The sequence below is a fragment of the Coloeus monedula genome (genome assembly GCF_965178545.1).
Source record: "Coloeus monedula genome assembly, chromosome: 7".
Taxonomy (NCBI): domain Eukaryota; kingdom Metazoa; phylum Chordata; class Aves; order Passeriformes; family Corvidae; genus Coloeus; species Coloeus monedula.
This window is the reverse complement of record NC_138787.1, coordinates 12,836,637-12,850,202: the sequence shown is the minus strand read 5'-3', so window position 1 is coordinate 12,850,202 and position 13,566 is coordinate 12,836,637. Positions and strand designations below refer to the sequence as shown.

Sequence of the window (13,566 nt, the reverse complement as noted above, 5' to 3'; positions counted from 1 at the left end):
TTGTATAACATGTTCTGTCTGCCCTACAGTAACAAACTTGTTTCAAACCAGGAATAAATATTTCAACACAAATCTGAATAGGTCATGAGGAGACATTTCATAATCCTATGGAAATTACTTGCTAACGATGTTGGAATCTGCATGATTGCTAGATAGATTTCACAGACTGAATAAAACATATATTGAATGATACGGCTTCTGTAACTCTTCTACTTTAAACATATTTTCCATGTAATAAAAACTTTCTTAAATCAATCCCTGAACTGGTCACAGCCCTGAGTATTGCTTTCAGCTGTTTCAATGATGTTGTACAATTAAATTAAGTCTAAAACTGGTACCTTCATATGACAGTTATTTACACAGATACTGTAGAAATTAGAATGGAAAAAGGAGCCTTTAAAAAAAAATGAATATAAAGAAGTCTTCTGTCAATCTAATTTACGCAAATCCTGACCATACCATGAAATCCTATTAAGTGAAAGGCAAAAACCTCAAGTTCCATTAAGCAAGTAGAAATCTTTTTTTGCAAAACGAAAAACGCAAAATTCAACTTGAGATGGACTCCTTTCTGAATGTCCTGTTCCCACTTTAACACATCAGAAAATACATGCAGTCACAGGCAAGGTTTTCAAATTATTATCTGGCTCCCAAGTGGTCACCATCAAAGCATTTCTACACTTCAATGAAGACGCTTTTAATACAGCCTTGTTTGGTCACTCAAAATTCAAGATACCCTCAATCACTAGTCTAGGTTTAGGAATACGCAACTCTGTAAACTTCATCAAAGTGAAAATGCATGCCCAGGACAAAAATGAGGATTTATAATTGCAAATCAACTCCATGCTTTCAGCCTTAACTATGGTTTGGTTGCTGGGGTTTTTTTTGCTTGTTTTCCTTGCTTATTCCTTCCAACAACTCACAGGTAATTACACCAGTTATGCCTCTGGGCAGATATTGTCCTATTATCGTTTTAGACAAGAGTTCTGTTTCCCAATCTATCCTTTAAAAAAGGAAATACAAGTGTTCCATGAGCTCCATGATGCTTACACAACACATTTCCTATTTTTCTTTCTAAATTGCCATTTGCTGAAAGGTTTCAACTCCTGGAAAGGTCTGTCAGGAGCCCTGCAAAAATACAAGAAGTTGTCAAGTACCTGACAACATTTCTATCAAACAATCAAATCATAGCTCCATTACAGGTGGAAGCTGATGGCATTTGCAAGAACATATTTGCTTCTCAGAAAAACCTGCAGCTAATAGCACCTACCTGGTAACTGTTTCATTCCATAACCACCTAGAAAGAATGGAAAAGCCTGCCTTCCAATCTCATTTCAAGGGCTCCATCGTAACACAGGCCAGCATTTTGCCAATAGCACTTTTGGGAATAAGATACAACCCATTACAGTGATTACAAAGACATTAAGGCAGTGAAGAAATTCATGTCATGCTTCTGGCATCAGATGTGCTAGGCTACTCATCAGGTTCAGCCTAAGCACAAACTGTAAATGCCTGAAAAGTGGTACTTTCAATTCTGATACAGGTAGAAAAAACTAGAAAAAACTCTAAATGTACCCGTTTATGCTCACCTACCAACCCACTCATAAACTCACATGTAAGTGTGCAGGGATAAAATGAACATGTCCTTGATGAACATTTAGGTGACATATGATCTCAGCTAATCAAATACTTAGTGCTGTGCTCCCTTATACAACGGGAAACTTCTGTTCCACAGCAATCATGGCACAGTGACCACACAGCCAGACTCTTCTTAAATGTAGGACTCTGCTCACCTCCACTCCCTGCTCTGAGTACAGATTATAATATTACGCACCAGCTCAGTGTAGGATCAAGCTCAGTAGTTGGGAGAACCTGTTCAGACTGATATCTTTAGTACCTTATTTCACTTGGCCTATTCTGAAATATCTAGCAAAATCAAGGATTTGCAATTTATGAATTTTCCCCCCCATTAACAATATTTAATTATTATTGTCTTCATCTTCAACATCCCAAGACTATTATGAAAACTTTCTCTCCACAACAGAGCTTAACGTTTTCAGTTTTAATTAAAATAATAAAAACCAAAGAAAAATGCCCCCCAACCCCAAACAAACCAACCTTCTCAAAAACAACATTTAACTGTAGAAAAAGAAGGAAAAATCATGTAAGCACATCTGAGCTATATACTGAAATCTCAAATTAGTTTCAAATCTTTTCCTTGATGCACTCCCTCCCACTACTATTACTCACTACCTGTTCCCTTAGTGCCAGAGAGAAGTCTCCTATTTAACCCTCCAAAGATGGCCTACACCTCCCTTGGCTCGGTCTCCCTGTGCCCTCTGAGCAGTGCTGGCAGGGGACAGCAGCCCCAGAGCACCTGGCACCACACTCAGAGATGTGTAATGCTCCTGGGTTACAGTCTGTACTTATGTCACCCACACACAGTTTTAGTTTGCTCCAGAGATGCTATGAATGGCTCTGCAGCTGGGAGTGTCTCACGCAGGGGTGAGCAGTGCTCTGCTCACCCAAACCCATGGGTGGGGGAGCATGGCCCAGCCTTACCTGCAGGTAACAAGTGCAGGATCGATCTGCTCACGGTGCTGATAAAGGCAGAGAAACTCAAGTTACTCTTCAGACTCATTACATAAACTTCTCAAAAAACATTTAAAATATTTTCTAAATGTTCATCTGTCACTGATTTCTCTGGCTTTCCAGGCCTTATTTTGCAGTATGTTTTCACCAAGTTGTCTCTGCTTTCCCATAGCACTGTGGAACAGCAGTGTCTGGACCTGCATTCAAAGGAAGAACACAGTGCAATTCACTGTGGCTCAATCAGCATCATCCATTTTGCCTTAGTCACTGCAATTATACCCTCAGAGACCAGAAACTGGGGAAAACAGAACCACAGTTAGAATATAACCAATTTGTACGTACTGCAATTTGGATGTCTACCCTGTCAGGAGCTCATGCTGGTGTGAATGTGGGTATTTTCTCGATGCTTGGGGGTTATTTTGTCTGTTTCTTCTATCGGGAGGCAGGGGGCGGATTTGGGTTTTGCTTCTTTTTGAAGTTTTTACGTGTGTGTTGTTTTGGTTTTAGTTTTTTTAAAGAGTAAAACCCCCCAGGTCAAAGGAATACATACACAAAAACTGTGCTTCTGTTTTATAACACTAATACTAATTTATTAGGGTTTAAAGTTCTATTTCTACATGCATCACTACTTTTAGAGTAGGTTAATGCTTTAACAGGTAAACAGAACTACAACTAAGTAAAAATTTTATCAGTGGCTCCATATAGTTGGTTCAGCTGTCGAGAGCACATATCAGCAGTGTATTCCTTCAGACAGCCACATCCAGCTTGTGAACAAATTGATAGACAGGGCACTGAACCACAACTCAAAGATAAAAAGAAATAAGATAAAGAAAAATATTTTTATTTGGCATAGGGAGAAAAAAATCACTTTCACTGCTACAGCTCCAACACTTGTATTTCCCATTCTAGCATTACGAAAGTGAGAAGTGTTTTTACACAGGATGCACGGATACCTTACACCCTTGCTCAAACTATATATAGTTTTAAGTCAATATGAATGTCTGAAGCAGGGAATTTTTTGCTAGTCTTAGGAAATACTTACAGGCCTGAAAGCAGATTCTAAATGAGCCTCATGCCACCAGTCTAAAGGGAAGGCAAAAATCCAGGCCAAAGTCAAAGTATAATATCATTCACAGGTACTTCAGAAACTTCTAGGAAATAATAATGCCAAGAAACATATATGTAATATTTTGTAGGCTCAATCTTTAAAATAAATGCATAAAACTGTAGTGATTAAACATTGAGTCCACCTCACTGGAATCTTCAAAGGAATTTAAAAGAACTGGATCACAAATTCCAATGTCACTGCAACTTGGTATCAATGTCTTAGAAAAAGTCCTTCCTCAGATCCCTCAGAAAATGACAAATTGATCTTTCTACTTCAAAATAAAAGAAAAAAGCTAAAGAACATCTAAAAAAAAAAGGCTAAGGTAATAGAAAAATCTTCACAATTCCCTCTTTCAGTATATTCCCTGCCCTTAAAGATTGAATTCCTAACTTCTCCCTCCTAGACATATCTATACAGCAAATGTTTTTCCATTAATTGATTCTGCATGGAAGTATACTGCACAAATAAACTGAAATAAGGTAAAACTCACTAAGTTCGATTTTAAGGCTAATTCATATATTAATTTCTTCCAAATAAACAAATGTGTTACATAATAAAACATCTTAGTATCCCAAAAATAAAACACTGATAAACAAAAGAGGACTTCTGAGAAAGAAATGTATGGACTGCCTACACAAATCTGATGTTTGGTTTTTAGAAAGATCAATACCTATTACAATGTTGAAAACATGGAAGCTAAAAAACAACAACAAAAAATCTGCACATCTCTAACAGCTGACATGAAAAATCACATTTCCTACCACAAAATTCAGTCCTAATGAGAATTGCAACAAGAGGAAAAAAGTCTCTGTCTCACACAAAAATAGACAAAACACTCGGTGTCCCTAGTCTAATGCTTACGTATTAGTGTCCATAGCAACACCTCACCATTCATTTTATTTATTAAATACAAACCAGCAAAAATAATACTAGTGAATGGTATACATCAACAGCAGCTAATTCAATATGTCAGGAAAGAAAATTCCCAAACCTACCACAGAAAGAAGAAACTGCGACATAACTGAGAAAGGAAACACCACAAAATACCAAGATAAAATAAAAAGACACAAAGAAATATTCAGTATGGGTATACAGAAGTAGTTATGGATTGAGCAACTCTATTTTTTATAGTTCATTTAGGTCTCCTTATAACTTTTTCAGGAACTCACCAGACCCTAGTCTGCCCTAGTAGCCACAGTAAGCTTTCTTCATTAGAAAACCAACACAAATGTAAACAGATTTTTGGCATCAACTTGAATCCCTGTTTAAGTACAATTACATTCACAGGAATCTTCACCAAGATTTTAGTGAATATACTGTCATCATCTTCTATTTGGACAGCAACAACAGGAGTTATTCCATCTTGAAAATTACAGCTTTGAAAAAAACTGCAGTTGGTGTATAATCAGGGGTAACATGACCAGAAGCACACTAATGCAATGCACTTAATGTTGCACTGGCTCCCCTGAATGCTTTATGAACTCTTTGTTTTTCAAGCACGTGGGTTCTGTTAGCCAGAAAGCCAAAAGATCACCTCAGGTGACTTCAAAACAACCCTGACATCTCAGTTCTCCAGAAATAATGGAGATATCTATAGCCAGGACGACATATGTCAGGAGCTAGATGCCCAGTTACGAAACTTCACATTCAGAATTCCAGAGTTAATCACAAGTTCACAATCCAAACACTTGAGGCACTCACCTGAATTTGCCATTCACTCTTTTCATAAGAAGAACATAAACCTTTCTTTGTGAGGAAAACTAATTTAAAACACTGATCCCCAACATCCATCCACATGCAAAGATTTTTTCTGATACGATGAAGGGATGAAGAGAAAGAGACAACCTATAGCTTCTACGAAGTATAGCTCCTAACCCTTTTTATATTCCCAACAGAAGATGCTCCAACAGCACAGTTGTGAAAGAAATCAAACCACACAAAGAGTTGTCACTTAGTGCATGTATACGAAGATAAGCAGAGTCTCGAGGTCAGGCTTTGGCTGCAGCACCTGCAAGCCAGATCCAAGCTGGCATGGTGCTGCCCTGCAGCCTGGCTCCCTGTTTTGGGGGCAATGCGGCTGTCTCCACTCACAGCCTGCGCTGCAGGAGCCACCTGGCAGCTAACCTACATAATTTCAGCTCTTCTGTCTAGAAGTAATTCAAGTGTCCTTAAAAACAACATCACACTGTTAAAAACCAAACGCTTTATTTACCTAAAGCTCCTAAGATTGTGCCAGATTGAAAGGTCATTAGCATTTCACCTCCAGATAGCACCCTCTCTGAAGATACACTGCATGCTATATCGTAAGGAAAGGAGCCAGAAATCAATGTAACGTATTGGGTCTTCTAGATCACATTATTTTTCAGATAAAGAAAAAAAACTATCAAAAAAGGCTCAATAAGGAAATGTGACTAATGACCAGTTTTGCAGGGGCAACATATTTTAAATGTGTGTCTGGACTTTCAGTCTCCTCTGAGGCATTGCGCTGAGCTACAGCTGCAGCTCAGGTAAGACTGCAAAGCAGCTGGGCTAACAGGCTGATCTGAGGGTAAGTTAAATGCCAAGAACCTAAATATTTCTTTATTAATTGTATACATTTCAAAATCATGGGGGTAAAATGCATTGGACAAAGCCGTGATATAGAATCATATTTTTGTCAGCAAACTTAGCACGCAGGACAGAAACAAGTGAGGCTTACTGAAAATGTCTAATTAAGGAGCAAGAAAAAGACATGAAAGGTTTTCCATGACCTAAACACTATTCTACACAGATGAGCCTAATAACAGCAAACAGCAGACACGATATTTGTAAGTGATCTTCCCTTTTGCACTTAACAGCTCCAGTCCCAAGCCTGCCTCTTACTCTGCCAGTAGTCTGAGGACAAAGACTATTACTGTACTGGGCATGGGGTGGGACTTTATTAGCAGTAGCTGGCAACACCTAGCAGTGCTTTATAACCAAACTTCACAAAGCTCTTGCTCCTTTTAATCTTAACTCCATTCATTTCAAAATTGTTCAAGACGACCAGAGCAGAGCCATGCTAAAAATCCTGAGGAATGCTCTGTGGGTAACATGGCAGAACAAAGCAGGTTACGAGAAACAGTGTTCTCAGCAAGCGCAGCAACTCCAGGCTGCCCAGGGAGATACAACTGCAGTATTTTGAAGCTAATGCCCTCTGTCAGGAGCTGGAGCCACGGAGCAGCCTGTGCACAGCCCTCTCTGCCATTCTGGCTCCCTGCAAGGAGCCTTTAGCATGACAAGACAGGGAAAGCAGGAGATCAACACAGCCAACGTGAAAATAAACATTTGAAAAAGCACAGGGACATAGACAAGTAGACCATCCACAAAACATAAACAGTGTTTCCATTTCGCTTGGCAATGACTTCAATGTACACTATCTTGCCTAATTCAGTCAGAACTCTTTGTTGAGGAGAGTTACCTAAACAAAATCCACAAGTCTTTAAAGGAGAAATGCCCTCACAGTGGTGTAGTCTTAACTCCCACTGAAATGTTAAAATTTCCAGCACCCAGTGTTAGAATTTTTGAGAAATAGCTGTTGAAGCCTATTACTACTACTACACCATCAGAAAGCCTGTCAGTCTATGACGACACCCAAAAGTGCACTGATACATCAATCTGCCTTCCAGAGAGCTCCTACTATTTTTCAAATTATTTGTGTTGCTAAGTAGCAGTGTAGGGTTTGTTTAGAATAATGATATTGCATGCATGCATGTATTACACTGCATATTGCAGCATGTGAATAAAGACATAAAAATTACAGCACCCTTGTCTATTATCCACTTTGCCTTGAGATGAGGCAAAACAATTCCTTATCTGCTACCTTTTTTATTTACAATCCAGCTTTCCACTAATGTGTACTGAAAGAGTACCATTCTGAGGAGCCTTATCTACATTTACCTTGTGTCTATAAGGCATTCACAATAAAGCCCCAATGTACACTGTCACAAAAGATATCTGCTAATGAAGACATTGAATTTATTATCCAACAATATAAAAGTCTGACAGTACTCAGCATTCCCAGTAAATGGAAAAAGTATCTCTACTATATTTGTATTACCCAAAGATATTTGCAGATCTTTAAACTCTTAGAAGTGTATAAAACGCAAGCAAGTAATTTCCAGCTGAGATGCAAATTGGTGCCTCAGGAACTGCACATGATACAAGACTGTGAATCACTTATTTACTTAATCATTTATTGGTTAACTTAAAATGCACGTTTTCACTATTACTGATGGTGGCAAAACCAGTGATTACGCTACACAAAATTTGTGTTTCCTTTCTTAATTTTAGATCTCAAATATGAATAAAATAGTCACTGTGGAGTACAAGAAATAAGCAGGATACTTCAAGGATGACAAAAATGCAGATCAGACAATTGTATCAAACAAGTAAGCTAGAAGTTATGCTCACAGCTACTTGAGGAATTGAAATCTCTAAGGACTCAAGAAAAATATGTTTAGCCCTCTGAAACAAGGTGCAAATATAGCTCTAGCACTTCACAAACACACTATATTGCAACATCAAGATACAGAAAAAAGTCCCACCTTGCATCTAAAAAACCCCTTTTTAGATTCCAGCGTATTGTAAAAAGAGCTTTGCAAAGATGCTTGCTCTCGGACCTCCAGGTCATAACACACTACTAATCCCTGCAGTTACCTTCCCTATCAAGTGTGGTCCAACAGGAGTTTGACAAAGCAATAAGGAATGTAATTGTAAAAGGGGGAAAAAAAAAAAAAAAAAAAAAGGAGGGTTTGGTTTTTGGGGGTTTTTTGGTAAAAATAATATTTGAAATGTCTCTGCTTTTTCAAACAAACACGTTTGCTCTTTTAACATGGTTTTCAGTATTTTGTGGGTTTGGTGCATAGCAGAAATTTAAAAACATTTCCAAAACATTTCAATGTCAGTGCAAGTAAAACACTTCAATTTCATCTTCCTGATTAAATGTTTCTGTAAGAGAAAAAATTTACACAGTTTTCTGCCTAAGGAGGTTTTGCTTTCACAGCTAACATTTCATATGCAAGACTCCAATTTCACATCAAAGCTTTACTTTTAAATTCAGTAAAGATTCAAATTTAATCTCAGGAGACTATGATGTCTTAGAAGTTAAAACAGTAAGTGCTGCTACCAACAATCTTTAAGAGATTCTGCTTTTGATAGATTCAATTTTAATGGGAAACTGAACTGAAGTTACTCAACAAGCATTACCGGTTATCTTGAGAGACTTGCAAAGCATTCCACTGATTCTACAGAACTTAAAACTTTCACTTGAATTTCTAAATAACCTTCTATTGCAATTGCTTTAATACTGTGCTTCCTGCAGTAACTTTCACTTCTTCTCCCCTACAGTAATCCACAATACCGTCACTTCTCCCTCAATTGCAACACAAGACATAGCCTTAATTAGCTCACGTTTCCAAACCTTATCACTAAGCATTTGTAGCAATGTGGACCCAGTGTCACAGCCCCCTCAGCAGTTAATTAATTTCCTGTAACCAAATAAACAGCAAAAAAACCCTCACTAAGCACTAAATTTCAGAAAGAAAGGCAACTGAAGTTTCACGAAAATACATTTGTCAACATATGGCTAAAAATCCAAATATTTCATAATGAAGCCAGTATACTAAAGAATTGTTTTTAAAAAGCCCTACTTTTTATTTTTCCCCTCTATTAGCTGCACCACATACAATCTCTTTTAAGAGAGACACAGGCTAAGAAACCTCCACGCACATTCGCTTCTATCTCCTTCAGCAGTTCAGCAACTTCATTTTCTACAGCGCCCTAAAGTAACTTCCTCAGAAGCACAGTATCATCCTCTTGCATCAAATGCTTAACTGTCTCAAAGTAAGCTTCTTTTTTCAAGAAATATTAAGGCCCTTAATTACTGTCTTAATACCTATTCCCCCACCTTGTAACAGTTAAGGTACATAAATGACATAGAATACCTTGTCTCTTCACTGAAGGAAGAGGTGCCTGAGTCCCTGTCATTTCAAGGGTACAAGTCTTATCTTATTCCTTGTGTAGATTAGTCCCACCTTCATCTTTTAAAACCCAAGATCTGCCACCTTGCAAGGGTTTGTAATTTCCCCTTTACATCTAAATCACCTGAAAACAAAAGGAATAATGCACATAAAGGAAAAATCTTATTTACAGAGTGAGTTTTTAGATTAGGCAGATCAGAAATTAAAGACCAGATTAAATATTAGCAACAAATTTAGCTGAACTAAATGCATTTCAATTATAAATTAATATCAGATGCTGCTCTCCAGAAAAAGCAGTTCAAGACAACTGAGAGTGAGCAGGGTTGCAACTTTCCAAAATTAGTCTGACATGATCTAATTCAGCTTCAGTGGGAGTTAGATTGGGCCACGTGCTCGCAGCTCCATGAGCCTAACTGCTGCCTCTCAAAAACAACAGTTACATGAAAACTGTCTTTTTACTACCGTAACTAACCTGTCCCAGTCACATACATTAGTAATTACTTTTTTTTTTTTTAATGGTAGTTTTTGTCAAAGTTTCCACACAATTCCATGAGCACTTCAGGACAGACTTTTACATACGTATTTTATATACATAGCAAGAAGGCTGGCAAAGAAAGGCAAGCATGTTATACTGTAAAGATAAGCTTGTCTATCAGCATTTTGGAGTAACTTCCTTCACTGTGTGAGGCTGTCTCTTCATATCCACAACGCAGTGCTCTTATTTAACAGAAGTTTCCTAAATCCTCTAAAAATTGCAGCCACAATTTGCTGTTATGAAATGAAAACCCTATATAATTATCAACCACATGTACCAGTAACTGCTCAACTGTTGCTGCCAGGGATTTTTTCCATGTATCACACAAATACATCACCTGTCATACAAAAATGTATTCTTAACACTCGGTTGCTGCTACATTATATTACTTGCAGTGCCAGGAAGCAGCCTTGAGGAAAAAAATAATTAAAAATTGCTCTTTCATCTTGATGTTATTTTAACGTGAATGTTTCATTACAGCAATATATCTATGACCAACAAGGGAGATCATTTAAGTCTTTAGCTACTTAATTTCTATTTAACTGGCTATTATGAATGATTGAGGACCTAATGAATTTGTCTTCAAAACAGTCTCAGAATTTAAGAAGCATTCCGTAGTCATGAGATGCAGATATTTAGCAAGTCTCAAACTAAGTATTTGACAAAGCCAATGAAATGAACACATCTCAAAACACTGACCCAGGAAGCCATAGTTGGCCCTTTTTTAGATTGGGTTAAGGGGTATATGAGTATACTGGCTGATGTTAAGATGGAATATTTTTGGTCAATTTTTTGTGAAAATATAAGATGAAAGAATACTGAATCTATCCACGAGCGATTCATCACAGAAGTAGAAAGTATATCTTTCCTCAAAAGTGCAAGTTAAAGATTGAGGATGAGTGGTTGTTTCTGAACTTCTGCATTTGAGTAGCTCCAAACTCTGCAGGCAAATCTTGAGATCAGCAATAAACACCATTCTCCAACCACTACTTCTCCTCGCATCAGGAAACAGCTATCTTAATCTCTGCATTTTTAATACCTCCAGACTGTGGGTTCTAGACTAGAACCCATCCTACAGCATTTGCAAAATTCTAGCTGGAGGGATTAGCAACCAACAGCTACTCAAATCTGCCTGGATTATCTTTAAAATAGAAGAAACGAATATTATGAGTACTCAGATGTATGATTGTTTTAAATTACCAGCTGCACATTAAGAAGCAGTAAGGATTAAATTTAAGGCTTCAAGAACCTGTTTGTCCTCAATCTTATCTTTCATTTTTATAGAAGTTTTTTTACAAGACAGGATGAATTACATGTATTTATACCCTGATCAAATATGAATTAAAAAAAAAAAAAAAAAAAAAAAGAAGAAGCAAGCTGTTCTGTTCTACACAGATATAGTTGCGAGACAAATGTTTTGACGTTCTAAAAACAACAGTGACATTATCTTAAATATTACACTTAATTTTTCTAATTGCTATATGTTATGACAATGATAATTTGATATATCTAACATGTATTAAGATCTTAACTTACTTTTTGTCTTCTTGAATCATTTATAGTCTAGCTACGTCTTTCAACACACCACTGTTAAGTATCACAGAAAAATTGCAACCAAAAGGTTGTGTAAAGTAATTGTTTTATTCCTCCATTATTTTTCTGGATGGATTTAGCTCAAGGGCCTAACAGTATTCTGCTGTTTCCACAGATCCTTAATATAGCTTCAAGGAAACATCTTTAAAAGAATAACTGCAATTTTCCTTAAAAATTGAGCTTTAAATTGATCAGCAAGGTCTTCAGATTCCATTAAACTAGAGTTGAATTTCTACTTGTCATTCCAGGAACTTTTTATTCTGTATTTATACTGGAAATGAGAAGAAAAACTTTTGCAAATACTTAGTTAATTGTTGGCTGAATTCATCAAGCTTCACATAATTGTATGCTAGTCACCTTCACTTTGAAATTTCCAGGATCATAAGCACAGATCTAGGAGGTCACGTACCTTACTCTGGGCCATTCAAGAACTATTTATCAAAAATTTAGATGAAAAATAGTGCTCTTACAGTTCACAGGCAAAAAAGGTGAAATAACCTTCTGCAGAAGATTTCCCATGTAATTGTGATATGTTCAGTTTAATAATCTAAAAGGTATGGTAACACAGATTGCCACAGCCTGTGCAGCTAACCCTGCTAATGCCCTTACAGCATTCTGACAACTGTAACAGAAAGGCTGGAAGAGTGCCCAAGAAAGGTATCTAGTAGCTAATACAAAGCTTCCCAACAATTCTATAAAAATCAACTTTGCCAAGCAAGAATTCTGTACTTAATGTTGAGGTGCCAAAATATAATCTTACATCACCAAAATGGGTTCTGGAAGAAGCTGAGAGACCATGAACACTCCACCACTTGGAATGGGGTCAGTAATATTGCAGGGCTCTGTGTGTTACAGCCTCCCTGCTTTTTCACCCCTCCAGCTTCCTTGAGTATCCTGTACCTCCACGGTGCTACCAGTGTGCTGGACAAACAGCCAGGAGCAGCCCCATCTCTGTCGGATGCAGCAATGGTAAAGCTCTCAAAGAAAACACCCGAGTGCCAAATGAGGCCATCCTTGCTGCTGGAATGGCCCACACCTCCATCTCTTAACCCAGACAAAGCAGACAGACAACTGTGCTTGGAAGCAACCTACTTTGCTTATGCTTATGCCTAAAGCCAAATTTGCCTATTATGAAAATGGAAGGTGACACAGTAACACAAAACAGTTTGAGTCAGTAGAAATGCACGCTGCAGCACTCAATTACAGCTGGGTGAATTAAGGACTGTGTTACAGATTTAATTCCACACCCCCCCCCCCCTTGCTTTGCAAGTCAAGATGGATCTTTCAGTATTAAAAATTTCATTTAAAATTATTTGAAGATTTTATCGCTCAGCAACTGAATTAATTTAGCTTGTAATTTTTATCCTTGGAGAAGAACAAGCACAAGTCATTTTGTAGGAGCCTGGTCTTCCTGTTTTGGGGGGACAGAAAGGAACAAGGAATTATCTTTACACCTGTTTTTCCTCCTGTCTAATTTCCCTGCACAACACTAACTCCAGTCACATTTAGGGAGCCCAACCTTATGACTCTTACCAAAGTCAAGCAGAGTCTGTTCTGCACTGTACAGTGCTGAGACACTGATTCCAAATGGTGATTGTTTATTGGTTTTACAAACAGTACTGTCAACCAAAAGGCAGCAATGTTTCACCAACTTTCTCTACCCATTCATATTGTACATCCTTCCCAGGTTAAAGACTGCTGTTTTTTAGCATGCCAAGCCCTCATTTTGATCAAACTTCCTT

The 13,566-nt window shown here is 37.7% G+C and overlaps 1 protein-coding gene across 2 annotated transcripts in view; it reads right to left on the bottom strand.

The window, feature by feature from the left end:
* BMPR2 (bone morphogenetic protein receptor type 2) overlaps positions 1–13,566 on the bottom strand; it is a 108,132-nt gene that overhangs the window by 38,523 nt on the left and 56,043 nt on the right. The window lies entirely within an intron of this gene.